Source organism: Rutidosis leptorrhynchoides, chromosome 9 (genome assembly GCF_046630445.1).
Source record: "Rutidosis leptorrhynchoides isolate AG116_Rl617_1_P2 chromosome 9, CSIRO_AGI_Rlap_v1, whole genome shotgun sequence".
NCBI classification, from domain to species: domain Eukaryota; kingdom Viridiplantae; phylum Streptophyta; class Magnoliopsida; order Asterales; family Asteraceae; genus Rutidosis; species Rutidosis leptorrhynchoides.
The window spans coordinates 130,204,834-130,220,304 of record NC_092341.1 but is presented as its reverse complement, the minus strand read 5'-3'; positions in this window follow the sequence as shown (position 1 = coordinate 130,220,304).

The following is a 15,471-nucleotide window of genomic DNA, read 5'->3' as shown; positions in this document are numbered from 1 at the left end:
TATAGAATATAGAAACTAATAGTTTCTTATATGATATAACACTGATAGCGCAAAGAGATAAATGACTTCAGATAAGATTAGTTGTGAAAATATCTTCAGAAATATCGCGGATATTTATAATGAAAGATATGATAATATCTTAGAATTTCTAATATTGATGGATGATGATGAAGATTTGTCTGTAAAGGTTTAGAATAAAGAGTAAGGTATTCGTTAATGACTTTAGCAGGCACTAAATCATTTGGATTCTTTGAAGGCAGATTTAGTCTTTATGATTTATCCACAGCCTCCTTCATAGTCTGTTCAATCTGTTTTTCAGTTCCAAACCTTCTCTTTTTCTCAGCTTTACCACCTTACTATTCTTTGTCATCAAACTTTTTTACTGTTAAGATCGTTTACAGTTTTTGATGCTTCGTCAGCATTTCAAGAACTAGTTTGCAGTTCAAAATATTTTTCAGAACTCACATTCAAAGTATGTAAGTCCAGGAGATAGACGTTTTACGTACACATATAACTGTTAACGTAGACATGCTGCGAGATTTCAAAATACAGGTTACTGTTTTCCGATGATTCGTATGAAAATTCTCGTTACAAGATGCGAATGAGTAAATGATGTGATTTCAATAAATATAACGATTTTTCGAAAAGTCAAAGATAATTGAAGTTGTTGGTAACTTTATTGCTAAGGTGGCGAGATATGAAAGGTCCCCAGTAACGATGACGAAAGGGCAACGTATCTATCGAGGTTATAATAAGACTAGTCCGACTGAAAAGTCGAAGTTGACTTGCTGGAGCTGTGACAAAACTTTCTACTTTGAAAAGGAATTGAAAAGTCATTTTAGCTAATAAATACCAAAGGGTCTGACACGGATACGCGTCGAACTATGACTTTGGCTTCGAGAGCTTTTTAGGTACATAAATGTGGGTAATATGTGGTTGGATCATCATCTCGATTGTTCATTGTTTGAAGTGTCTTCGAAAACTTCGGAGAGTTTGAACACAGTTTGTAATCGTTAATATACATATGATGTTCTAACACAGTTTTGAAGTCAAAGTATAGCTTTGAAAGATGTAGGAATCTAAGAGTGATGTCTTCTGTTAAATCATGACTTGCATTTGATTTGTCAAAATTAGAATGCGTAATCAAATTTGGGTGAGAATGGTTGTTTTGATTACTATACAAGAATGTATATTGTTGTGAGATTTTGGGAGTATAGTTGATGATTTGCTTAATCAGATTCAAAAAATGTAACATATTAATTGTGAATTTATATATCTCTCGGGTATTACCTACCCGTTAAAAAAAAAATTTCACAATTAATATTTTGTACAACAGAATTTTATTACAGTCTTTATGAAAATATATATGTGCATATTTTCTTCAGATGTAACATATATTTAATGAGTTAATGTTAAATTAAACTCATTTGATTTACGGTTGAAACTAGAACTGAATAATCCCTAAAGACTTTAGAAATTACATAACTTTTACGGAGTATTTATTGAATAAAATTGAAATTATGAATTAATACTTCGTTATTTGTTGGTGTTTGTAACCCTTGCACCATATTCTCTAAAGCCACTACTCGAGCGCGAAGCGCGTTGACTTCTTCTATTACACCGGTGTGATTGTCGGTTCGAACGAGCGGATAAATAAAATCTAGAATTTGATGTAGTATATAATCATGACGAGATACTCTGGAAATGAGAGAGAAAATGGTGTTTCGGACCGGTTCGCCGGTAAGTGCTTCAGGTTCATCGCCAAGAGGGCAATGTGGTGGATGGAAGGGATCACCGTCTTCTTGTCTCCAATTATTGAGGAGAGTACGAACCTATCCCCAATTCATCCAGAATAGATGACGGCTAATTGGTTGATCCATTCCGGTCACACTGCTTTCGGAGCTTGAGTGAGATTCCATATCGGAATTTGAGGGACTTGAACTAATGACGAATTCCATTTCGTTCGATTGAATAAAGGATTTTTCGATATGAAATGATTTTTTGGCTATCGGGTGGTATTCTAATTACATAAAATATCTATATATATATAGCGCAAAAGATTTCGTAGATTACGGAGGAATTTACGGGATATGTCAGGCAAAGTTTATAGTAACAGATACGCTAAGATATGGATTAGCAGATACGCTAAGATATGAATTTTGTCTATACACTATTCATGCAATCAATGCAGTAAGACGTGTCTAGACTAAGAATGATAAGCAGGCAATTTCTGACAAAAATGATAAGCAAAACTTTTGACATGCAGACACGGTCGAAGTCCAGACTCACTAATGCATCTTAACAACTATCAGTTAGACACACTAATGCAAGACCTGGTTCGCTAAGACCACCGCTCTGATACCAACTGAAAGGACCCGTTTATATACATTATAAACGATTCACAATAGTTGATTACATTGCGAGGTATTTGACCTCTATATGATACATTTTACAAACATTGCATTCGTTTTTAAAAGACAAACTTTCTTTACAATGAAAGTTGACGGCATGCACACCATTTCATAATACATCCAACTATAATTTGGCTTAATAATAATCTTGATGAACTCAATGACTCGAATGCAACGTCTTTCAAAATATGCCATGAATGACTCCAAGTAATATCCTTAAAATGAGCTAATGCACAGCGGAATATTTCTTTAATACCTGAGAATAAACATGCTTTAAAGTGTTAACCAAAAGGTTGGTGAGTTCATAGGTTTATCATAACAATCATTTCAATATATTAATAGACCACAAGATTTCCGTTTATAAATATATGTACACTCGCAAGTGTGTAAAAGTATTCTATAAGTTGTAGGCACCCGGTAACAAGCCTTAACGTTCATGTTTTACCCTCTGAAGTACACCAGATCAGGTGTGTTTAAAATAACCTCGAAGTACTAAAGCATCCCATAGTCAGGATGGGGTTTGTCAGGCCCAATAGATCTATCTTTAGGATTCGCGCCTACCGTACATAGACAAGTAGTTTAATGTTACCAAGCTAAGGGTATATTTCTGGTTTAAACCCACGTAGAATTAGTTTTAGTACTTGTGCCTATTTCGTAAAACATTTATAAAAACAGCGCATGTATTCTCAGTCCCAAAAATATATATATAAAGGAGCAAATGAAACTCACCATACTGTATTTCGTAGTAAAAATACATATAACGTCATTTAACAAGTGCAAGGTTGGTCTCGGATTCACGAACCTATATTAATTATATATATTTATATGTTGGTCAATATTTGTCTAACAATTTTTGGTCAAGTCATAGTGTACCACAATCCTAATGCTCGAGACTAATATGCAAAAGTCAACTTGACCCAAAATGACTTCTAAAATTTATACGTGTTTATTATATAACTTAACTATAGTCGTTTTATATATTTAAATATATTTATTAGATTTTATAATAATAAAAGTCATTTATTAATAAAAATTTATATTAACGTTTATATATGATAAAATATACTTTTATATATCTTAAGTAGTAAAATTTATAAAGTTCACTTAATATCGTAAAACTATAGTGGTAAGTATTATTAATGTAATTATATTACGCGTGGTGAAAAATATCTTTGTATCCCCTATTTATTTGATAAAATAATATTGATCATAATAATGATAAGTAAAAGTTGTATTATTTTGTAATAATAATTATTATTATTCTATAAAAAAATAACAATATTTATATTTACTAAAAATGGTATTATGATAAACTGATAATACTAACATAATAGTAATAATGATATTTTATAATAACAATGATATTTCTATTAAAATAATAACGACGATAGTAATTATAATCATTTTAACAATAATACTAAAATTCAGTTGACTATAACTTCTAATCCGTTCATCGAAACCATTCGATATCTAAATGAAAAGTTCTTAATTTTTCGCTAGCTTTCCAATGACATGCATATCATATACCCTATCTCAGTAGCATATGTATCTAATTCAGGATTCAACAAACCTATCTAAGGACAATATCGAATGTACAAGCATGCATAATCCTATATACTCGAGCACTAGTCAGGGATACACTATTGATATATAAAATTTAAGTTATGAGTGCTCACGTATCAATATTGAGATTCAATATTGCAGGAAAGTACGTAGACGCAACGGAGATGATAAACACTAGATTGACCTCACGAGCATACCCATGAACCATACCCATCACTTCCATAGCTATAACCCATAATTTTCTTGGCTTCGACTCATTCAAAAAAAACTATTTTGAAATCACTCGGACAGCACTCCGTCGTAATATTTTATGTATACTAATAATATCTTGAAATAATACAGAGCAAATATATATATTTATATATATAAATCGATTGAGAGAGTTTAGAGAAATATATTTTCAAGTTTCTATGAAATAATGAAACCTACTGAATTCTATTTATAATAGATTTTTGAATTATTAAAGTGAATTATTAAAGTATGAATTATTAAAGTGAATTATTAAAGTATGAATTATTAAAGTGAATTATTAAAGTATGAATTATTAAAGTGAATTATTAAAGTATGAATTATTAAAGTGAATTATTAAAGTATGAATTATTAAAGTGAATTATTAAAGTTAAAGTAAAGTAAAAGTAAAGTAAAGGTAAAGTTAAAGTATAGTAAAAGTATAAAAATTATGTATGTATAATACGTGTATAAATATATATAATATTAATTTAAATCGTTATATATATTTAATGAAATAAAATATAAATATCGTTATATTTATTATACTGGTTAAGTAATGAGTTGTCAAAAGTGATTCTAGATATTTATAAAAGTTATATACGTTTTAATAATAAAGTTCTTTTTAAACTGAAAACGTCTTTGTACGTTTGAAAATAGATTAATAGAATATTATGGAAACCAATTCTCCACTAACTTTTGTCTAACTTTCGTAAATGACACTTTTTATTTTTATTTATAAATAGCTTTACAAATTATTCCGAATATCGTTAAGAGGAATAGATTTTCTCAAATCATAGTGGACCTCTCAACAGAGACTTGTAATCATAATTCAATGTTTCTGATAATTCAATCATTTAATATATATTTTTTAATTTCGTCGATAATCATATTGAAACAAATACATTCATATAAAGCATTATACGTTTAAATACTTTGTTGACATTTTCAATTTATAACATATACACATATACATACATATTCATATATGTTCATTTAATGGTTCGTGAATCATTGGAATTTGGTCGAGGTTTAAATTAATGTATAAACATAGTTTAAAATCCTTGAGATTTAACTTAACAAACATTGCTTATCTTGTCAGAATAATATAAAGATAAAGTTTAAATTTAGTCAGAAATTTTCGGGTCGTCACACTATCTATATACGTAATATTTATATTTATAATTTTAATTTTAATTTTAATCCTAATAATAAGGGTATGTTAGCGAATGTTGTAAGGGTGTAAGTTAAAATTCTGTCCATGTAACGCTACGCTATTTTTAATCATTGTAAGTTATGTTCAACCTTTTTACATTAATGTCTCGTAGCTAAGTTATTATTATGCTTATTTAAAACGAAGTAATCATGATGTTGGGCTAATTACTAAAATTGGGTAATTGGGCTTTGTACCATAATTGGGGTTTGGACAAAAGAACGACACTTGTGGAAATTAGACTATGGGCTATTAATGGGCTTTATATTTGTTTAACTAAATGATAGTTTGTTAATTTTAATATAAAGATTCTCAATTGGACGTCCCTATAAATAACCATATACACTCGATCGGACACGATGGGCGGGATATTTATATGTACGAATAATCGTTCATTTAACCGAACACAGGAATGAATTAATAGCCACTAGAATTATTAAAACAGGGGTAAAATTATGTACAAGGACACTTGGCATAATTGATAACAAAGTATAAAAACCTTGGGTTACACTCGGTCGACATCCTGGTGTAATTATTAAACAAAGTATTAAAATCTTGTTACAGTTTAAGTCCCCAATTAGTTGGAATATTTGACTTCGGGTATAAGAATAATTTGACGAGGACACTCGCACTTTATATTTATGACTGATGGACTGTTATGGACAAAAACCAGACGGACATATTAAATAATCCAGGACAAAGGACAATTAACCCATGGGCATAAAACTAAAATCAACACGTCAAACATCATGATTACGGAAGTTTAAATAAGCATAATTATTTTATTTCATATTTAATTTCCTTTATTTTATATTTAATTGCACTTCTAATTATCGCATTTTTATTGTTATTGTATTTAATTGCACTTTTAATTATCGTACTTTTTAATTATCGCAAGTTTATTTTATCACACTTTTATTATTCGCAATTTCATTATCGTTATTTACTTTATGCTTTAAATTAAGTCTTTTATTTATTTAATATTTTACATTTTGTTTTAACTGCGACTAAAGTTTTAAAATCGACAAACCGGTCATTAAACGGTAAAAACCCCCCTTTATAATAATAATATTACTTATATATATTTGTATTTTTATAAAAGTAAACTAATATAGCGTTAAGCTTTGTTTAAAGATTTTCCCTGTGGAACGAACCGGACTTACTAAAAACTACACTACTGTACGATTAGGTACACTGCCTATAAGTGTTGTAGCAAGGTTTTAGTATATCCATTCTATAAATAAATAAATATCTTGTGTAAAATTGTATCGTATTTAATAGTATTTCCTTGTAAAATATAAAGCTATTTTATATACACCTCGCATAACATCATCAGGTTCCGAGTGTTTTCAGGTGCATAACTATATGCATCAATCTCTTCTTCCGTAGATGAAGTGTGGTTGGTTCATCCTATCGATTGAAGTGTTTTCAAGAATTATGAAAGGTTTGAATCGCATATTGTAATCATCAAGATACAAATTAGGTTTAAGATGAAATCAAGTGGCAAACTTGAAGAATTGTTTAGTTTCATATGTTATAATCAATATTTTAATTCATTTTAATTGTCCAATGTTGGCAGTCCACAGTTAGCAGTCCACAATTTATAATCCAATAATTCATATATAGTTTAATATATAATATTCGAATTAATTAATACGTATTCGTGACCCATTGTATACATGTCTCAGACTCAATCACAACTCAAATTATATATATTATTGTAGAATCAACCTCAACTGTAACATCCCAACCCGTTAACCAACCAAAAACGCGGAATAAAAAAAATTTAAAATTGATCTGTAGGGTGCGCGGCGCGCACCACTGCCTGTGCGCGGTGTGCACCATTGCCTGTGACAGTTCTGATCAAAATTTCCATTTTACGCGAAAAGATCTTCGACTTCCCGACACATTTAGACCAAATGCTTTTCACAACATGTTACAATAGTTAAAATTAACACGTTCCATTAATAAAAAGGGTTTTTCGACACCGGGCCCACATATGCCCAAATTACCCTTTAGTACGAAATACAAGTCTTCGACCACACGACTTTTAATACAAAATAAAGCTGAGCATGGCGATTGGGGATACGCTACCCAATCCTAATCAAACCGAAAGCAAGCCTTCTAAAGCAACTACGCGAGTCCACTAGTCCCACGCTTACCCGAGCCACCGTATCCATGCAAATCTATAAAAATGTAAACAACGAGAGGGTAAGCTAACGCTTAGTGAGTGAAAATATACTACATACATATATATGCATAAAATGGACACGCCACATAAATAAACAAATACCGCATACCGTACGAACACTAAGCAACAAGCTAAAATATGCATCAACAAACATAAGTTCACCAACGACGATGTGAACAACGCCAAGAAGCTACACCCGGAGGGTTAGCTACATCACGACAATACAACGAAATATATATATATAACAATATATAAACGAATAAGGTTAACCCCTTAACCCATTACCGAATACCAAACGCCACAATGAAGATTGGCCGAGCTACACGAGCCTTAGTAATCCGAAACCACACGAGATTACTATCTTCTACAAGACAACATCGAGGTTGGCCGAACTACACGAGCCTTAGTAATCCGAAACCACACGAGATTACTACCTCAATAAGATGACCGAACTACACGCGTCATCATGAGTCCGAACTACACGCGATTCACTTCTCCAATACCAAAACCCACGGTCACGGGATTATAAATCCACCACATCGGGGTTATCCAAAACCACATCACAATACATGTGATGACGTACACACAAGTGTACACCTCGCCAAAAGGAGGAAAACCAAAATGCACAACCGTGCCAATTGGACCTATACACAAGTCCATCAAATCCACCTATATGTGAAGTGAGCTCTATAACCGAGAACCACTTCACCCGACCCGCACCCATCCTACACATACATATGCACATAGGATATTAACACTCACCTTGTCGCCTTGAAGAATGCTTCCAAGAATCCACAACTCGTCAATGGAAAGTACCTAATCCATTATCACAAATACAATAACACACTTAGAGTGGATTTACAACCCAACTCAATTCGACACTTAGTGCAAATTCGACCAATTGCACTTACAAACACCAAACGCGTCCAAACTAACCACTAATCACAAGTGAAAATGGTCCTAATAAGCCAAAAGAACCCAAACTTAAGTGTTTAACACTTATCAATCTCAAAATCACCCAAAAACCCTAATTTTGACTCAATTCCAAAATTAGTCTTTCAAACACACCAAAAAGGGTTCCAATACTTTCATAATCACTAAACCTAGTGATTAAACCCAATTACAAGTTCCAATCATAACCAATTTGTTCACCAACCCATTATCCACCAACAATAACAATAAACCCGATTACTAGCATCACTAAACCCACTCCATGAGTTTAAATGGGTTTCTTAACAATTTAAGTTCAAACCCTAACTTGAATATCAAAATCAAACAATGAAATTCGGAGTTAGAACTTACCACAACAACCAAAACGTAGCTAGGAACGAGGTGAACAACTTTAAAACCCGAGCTTTTGATCAAATCAAGTTCCTTCTTCACCAAAACCCCAAATCTCTCTCTAGACTTCCCTCTCTCTCTCTAAGAATGAATGAGAGTGTTTAGTGGATGTGAAAATGATCCAAAGTTGGATCCAAACCAACTGATAAAGCCTCACATCCGGCCTTAAGTGAAAAGATCAAAAAGCCCCTCATTAAACTCAAAATTAGAAAAAGATAGATTCTGTCGCTGGTCTAGTGCGCGGCGCGCACCCATGGGTGTGCGCGGCGCGCACCCATGTCTGGGCAGAATCTGAGCTTGGTTTAATTATGCAATACTTCCTGCACTCTATGTAGCATAATTACACGTCCGCATAATAAATATTAGGGTCTTACAACTCTCCCCCACTTAGAATCGATCACGTCCTCGTGATCCTCGTCACTTAACCGAACGGACGACACTCCACGGTCCTCAAACATAAGTCCCAAACCGACTTTCCTAGGCAACTCTTCCCAATGAATCGCCTTAACAACTAAATTCGTTACTCGCGAATTATCAAATCCACCAATCCGAGCACTAAAACCATGCTCAATCCCTCACATCGGGAAAAGCTCAACCAATCTCGAACCGAGATATCAACCCCTAGCATACCATACCAAGTACATCGCTAGTATCAACCGCATATCAGAATAAAGTCAACCATCTAAACCGACGAAGACCGAATAGAAGCGAATCCTTACGGATAACACCAATCACTAAACATCCCTTGTAGTGCGCAATACGACCAATACGGAACTACCGTAACATCATAATCCAACGGCTAAAACCGATAGCGCCCAAAACGACTATGGCAACGCAAATCCCAAGGTGTACAAAATCGACTATCGTCACACCCGTAGCAACATGTGAGCGAAACACGGCTATCGCATCACTAATCATACAATATGGTCCTCACGACCCCACCATCGGCGTATAAAACAACCGATAGTTCCCACAACACGAAGGATGGCCGAAAACACACGCGCCTTAGTGAATCCGAACTACACGCGACTCACTACCTTCACCACAACAACAATCGGGATTGGCCGAACTACACGCGCCTTAGTGAATCCGAACTACACGAGAGTCACAATCCCTGAGGAATGACCGAACTACACGAGTCATTTGTGAATCCGAACTACACGAGACTCACTCCTCAATACAATGACCGAAACCACACGAGTCATTTGTGAATCCGAACTACACGAGATTCACTTCCACAACATCGAGGTTGGCCGAACTACACGAGCCTTAGTAATCCGAAACCACACGAGATTACTACCTCAATAAGATGACCGAACTACACGAGTCACCATGAATTCGAACTACACGATATTCATTCCAATAAGATGACCGAACTACACGCGTCATCGTGAATCCGAAAACACACGCGATCCACAATCTCAACACAGGAATGGTACTCGCATTTCCCGATAGTGTTACACCATACCGACATAACACTACTCCCTTGATGAAGTCAGCGGACCCCGAAGGTCATGCTCCACCAATCACAACACCGGATGAAGTCAGCGAACCCCGAAGGTCATGCTTCACCGATCTCAACACCTCGCTCATGGTGAAGTCAGCGGACCCGAAGATCATGCTTCACCAATCAACCATACCATAATGAAGTCAGCGGACCCCGAAGGTCATGCTTCATTATTCACAATACCAGGATGAAGTCAGCGGACCCCGAAGGTCATGCTTCATCAAGCAACACCTTTTTGGCCTCGAACGACGAGTAACGTAACATTGCGCTCTGCTACGCCATAGTGAATCCTAACGGATACCACTAACCATTCCCACAATCGAGCAAGAACCACTTATATCAAACATAGGTACCCACAATAATTCTCCAAAAGAGAATCCGACACACACCTCCCTTAACCGAAGGATTTCACCTTGCTCGCCAAACACGTCCATTGTCTCTCAACGAGATTTACCACGTTACCACCTCGGTGATAATTCAAATCCAAACCATAAGTACAACTTAACCGAAATTGTACTCTACCACAAGTCGACCAAAACTAGGTCCCGACACAAATTCCGGACCTACTAAAAGCGTCATCCGAAATCTCACACTAAAACCTCCTCGTGCGGGAGTGTAACTCCCCCACTTGGAACTACGTTCCATAACCGCATCCTGTACAACCGTACCATGCTACCAAAGGTAGACTTTACCAATAATTGGGTTCACACGACCCATCACCATATCTTGCTCCAACCTTGAGCACACGAAGGATTTAAATCAATCCTCAAACACTTCGAACGAAAAGTGTACTACAATTACACAAACCACACCCTCGCAATCATCTAATTGCTCTAGTTTGTCAATTTCCACCTAGTCACTCATGTACCTAAGGGTTTCACTTTCGGTACCCTAAGTACAATGTAACCGCAACACAATCGGAGTTGAACACCACGCTAGTAGGTATAAAAGAGGCACCTAATGTTGCGTCATATAAACTCCATTACCAACATACATCGAGATTCAAAACACTCGATTTCAAGGGTTCCAACCACCCGACGAACCTCATAGATCATCAACTTCCACACTATAGCGAACACGCGCTTAACAATCGAACACCAAAACCCATTTCCATGGCTTGGTAGAAACATTTCCCAAATACTAAGGAATGCTTGGTTGTACCAAGTCTTACGCCCTTCGCCTGTCAATCAAACATCAACATAGGGTACTTCCATTAGGAACGTCACCCATAGCATAACATGCACAACAAAGGCATACAACTCAAACTCAAACGGCATTTAATAAATAATCAAAAGACATATTTATTAAAATGAAACGTACCTTAACGTCTCCTTGCCGCACCCGTCCCCGCTAACTTGGGACATTCCGACTTACGATGTCCTTCTTTTTGGCAATTGAAGCACACCATACCATCACCCTTTGGTACCGAACATTCCCAAGACTTGTGACCCCTCACGCCACAATTGTAACATCTAGCCGCACTAGAATCCGACATACCCGTTCGCGTACCACCCGTGCTCACACTCGGACCCTTAGCCCTCTTACTCGGAGCACCATAAGAAACGACCCTTCGCTCACTTGAAGGTTCAACCTTTTTCGATCGTGAATACGACTCGAAACCTCTAGCCAAGTCGAATAATTCCGAAAATGATTTCGCTTGACCCCGACTAATTTTACTTTTCAAGTCATCATTCAAGGTCCGATAGAAATCCCCCATCAACAAACGATCATTCCCCAAATACTCCGGACAAAAACGAGCCTTCGCCATAAAGGTCGTCTTGAGAGTACTCAAATCCATAGATCCTTGTCGCAAATTTCGCAACTCATTACGCAATTCCCACAAATCGGCCGAAGTCCGGAACTCCTCGAAGAATTCCTCCTTAAAGTTGTCCCACGATAAAGCCATAAATGTCTCGCAACCGACAAGATCAATCTTACCATCCAACCAATCCCTTGCCCTACCCTGCAACAAACTCGTAGCGAGTCTTGTCCTCTTCTCAGGAGGGCATTAAATAGTACGAAAACACCCTTCAACATCCGAAATCCATGTGGTGCTAACCAAAGGATCCGGTTTCCCGTCATACATCGGGGGTTTAGTCCTCATGAAGCTCTTAAGACAATGCTCCATTTCACTACTACCCCGAAATTCGGAATACTTCCTATCCATTTCTTCTCGAAACGTACTCATTTGCTCCGCAACGGCGGCCGCAACTCTAGAGTTAAATTCCTCGTCATTCGTCTCGATCTCGTTTTGCGTCGTCATTCTAAAGAATGCAAAACGATTGGTCCACGAACGTATAAAACAACAAGCATAACACCGCCCCATCTTGCTCAACACTTGTCGTACATCACTTGTTAGACACGATTTGCACCCGTAATAAGGTTTGCAAGTCCTTATTACGCACACACACCGTATCAACTCGTTAGTACAACGACCGCCTCGCTCGATGATATAAACAAACACAAACAAAATTCTACGCGATATACACATACGCGAGAATTATTATCACAACACAATTAATATATTAATAATATTCGCATTACCAATATCGACGTTAGTCCACCTACAAACAAGGCACTAACTATAACCTGTTCCGACCCGTAATCCTACTAGTCCCGCAACAAATAAGCACACACAAAAGTCTAAGTCTAGGCACCTATCTCAAGTCACCTAAATCCCTTAGACCATGCTCTGATACCACTTGTAACATCCCAACCCGTTAACCAACCAAAAACGCGGAATAAAAAAAATTTAAAATTGATCTGGAGGGTGCGCGACGCGCACCACTGCCTGTGCGCGGCGCGCACAAGGCCTGTGATAGTTCTGATCAAAATTTCCATTTTACGCGAAAAGATCTTCGACTTCCCGACACATTTAGACCAAATGCTTTTCACAACATGTTACAATAGTTAAAATTAACACGTTCCATTAATAAAAAGGGTTTTTCGACATTGGGCCCACATATGCCCAAATTACCCTTTAGTACGAAATACAAGTCTTCGACCACACGACTTTTAATACAAAATAAAGCCGAGCATGGCGATTGGGGATACGCTACCCAATCCTAATCAAACCGAAAGCAAGCCTTCTAAAGCAACTACGCGAGTCCACTAGTCCCACGCTTACCCAAGCCACCGTATCCATGCAAATCTATAAAAATGTAAACAACGAGAGTGTAAGCTAACGCTTAGTGAGTGAAAATATACTACATACATATATATGCATAAAATGGACACGCCACATAAATAAACAAATACCGCATACCGGAGCATCCAAGCATAAAGGCAAGCTAATCTAAGCATACCGTACGAACACTAAGCAACAAGCTAAAATATGCATCAACAAACATAAGTTCACCAACGACGATGTGAACAACGCCAAGAAGCTACACCCGGAGGGTTAGCTACATCACGACAATACAACGAAATATATATATATAACAATATATAAACGAATAAGGTTAACCCCTTAACCCATTACCGAATACCAAATGCCACAATGAAGATTGGCCGAGCTACACGAGCCTTAGTAATCCGAAACCACACGAGATTACTATCTTCAACAAGACAACATCGAGGTTGGCCGAACTACACGAGCCTTAGTAATCCGAAACCACACGAGATTACTACCTCAATAAGAAGACCGAACTACACTTATCATCATGAGTCCGAACTACACGCGATTCACTTCTCCAATACCAAAACCCACGGTCACGGGATTATAAATCCACCACATCGGGGTTATCCAAAACCACATCACAATACATGTGATGATGTACACACAAGTGTACACCTCGCCAAAAGGAGGAAAACCAAAATGCACAACCGTGCCAATTGGACCTATACACAAGTCCATCAATTCCACCTATATGTGAAGTGAGCTCTATAACCGAGAACCACTTCACCCGACCCGCACCCATCCTACACATACATATGCACATAGGATATTAACACTCACCTTGTCGCCTTGAAGAATGCTTCCAAGAATCTGCAACTCGTCAATGGAAAGTACCTAATCCATTATCACAAATACAATAACACACTTAGAGTGGATTTACAAACCAACTCAATTCGACACTTAGTGCAAATTCGACCAATTGCACTTACAAACACCAAACGCGTCCAAACTAACCACTAATCATAAGTGAAAATGGTCCTAATAAGCCAAAAGAACCCAAACTTAAGTGTTTAACACTTATCAATCTCAAAATCACCCAAAAACCCTAATTTTGACTCAATTCCAAAATTAGTCTTTCAAACACACCAAAAAGGGTTCCAACACTTCCATAATCACTAAACCTAGTGATTAAACCCAATTACAAGTTCCAATCATAACCAATTTGTTCACCAACCCATTATCCACCAACAATAACAATAAACCCGATTACTAGCATCACTAAACCCACTCCATGAGTTTAAATGGGTTTCTTAACAATTTAAGTTCAAACCCTAACTTGAATATCAAAATCAAACAATGAAATTCGGAGTTAGAACTTACCACAACAACCAAAACGTAGCTAGGAACGAGGTGAACAACTTTAAAACCCGAGCTTTTGATCAAATCAAGTTCCTTCTTCACCAAAACCCCAAATCTCTCTCTAGACTTCCCTCTCTCTCTCTAAGAATGAATGAGAGTGTTTAGTGGATGTGAAAATGATCCAAAGTTGGATCCAAACCAACTGATAAAGCCTCACATCCGGCCTTAAGTGAAAAGACCAAAAAGCCCCTCATTAAACTCAAAATTAGAAAAAGACAGATTCTGTCGCTGGGCTAGTGCGCGGCGCGCACCCATGTCTGGGCAGAATTTGAGCTAGGTTTAATTATGCAATACTTCCTGCACTCTATGTAGCATAATTACACGTCCGCATAATAAATATTAGGGTCTTACATCAACCCTGTATAGCTAACTCAAACATTACTGCATATAGAGTGTCTATGGTTATTCCAAATAATATATATAGATGCGTTGATATGATATGTCAAAACCTTGTATACGTGTCCCGATATTTAAAGTGCG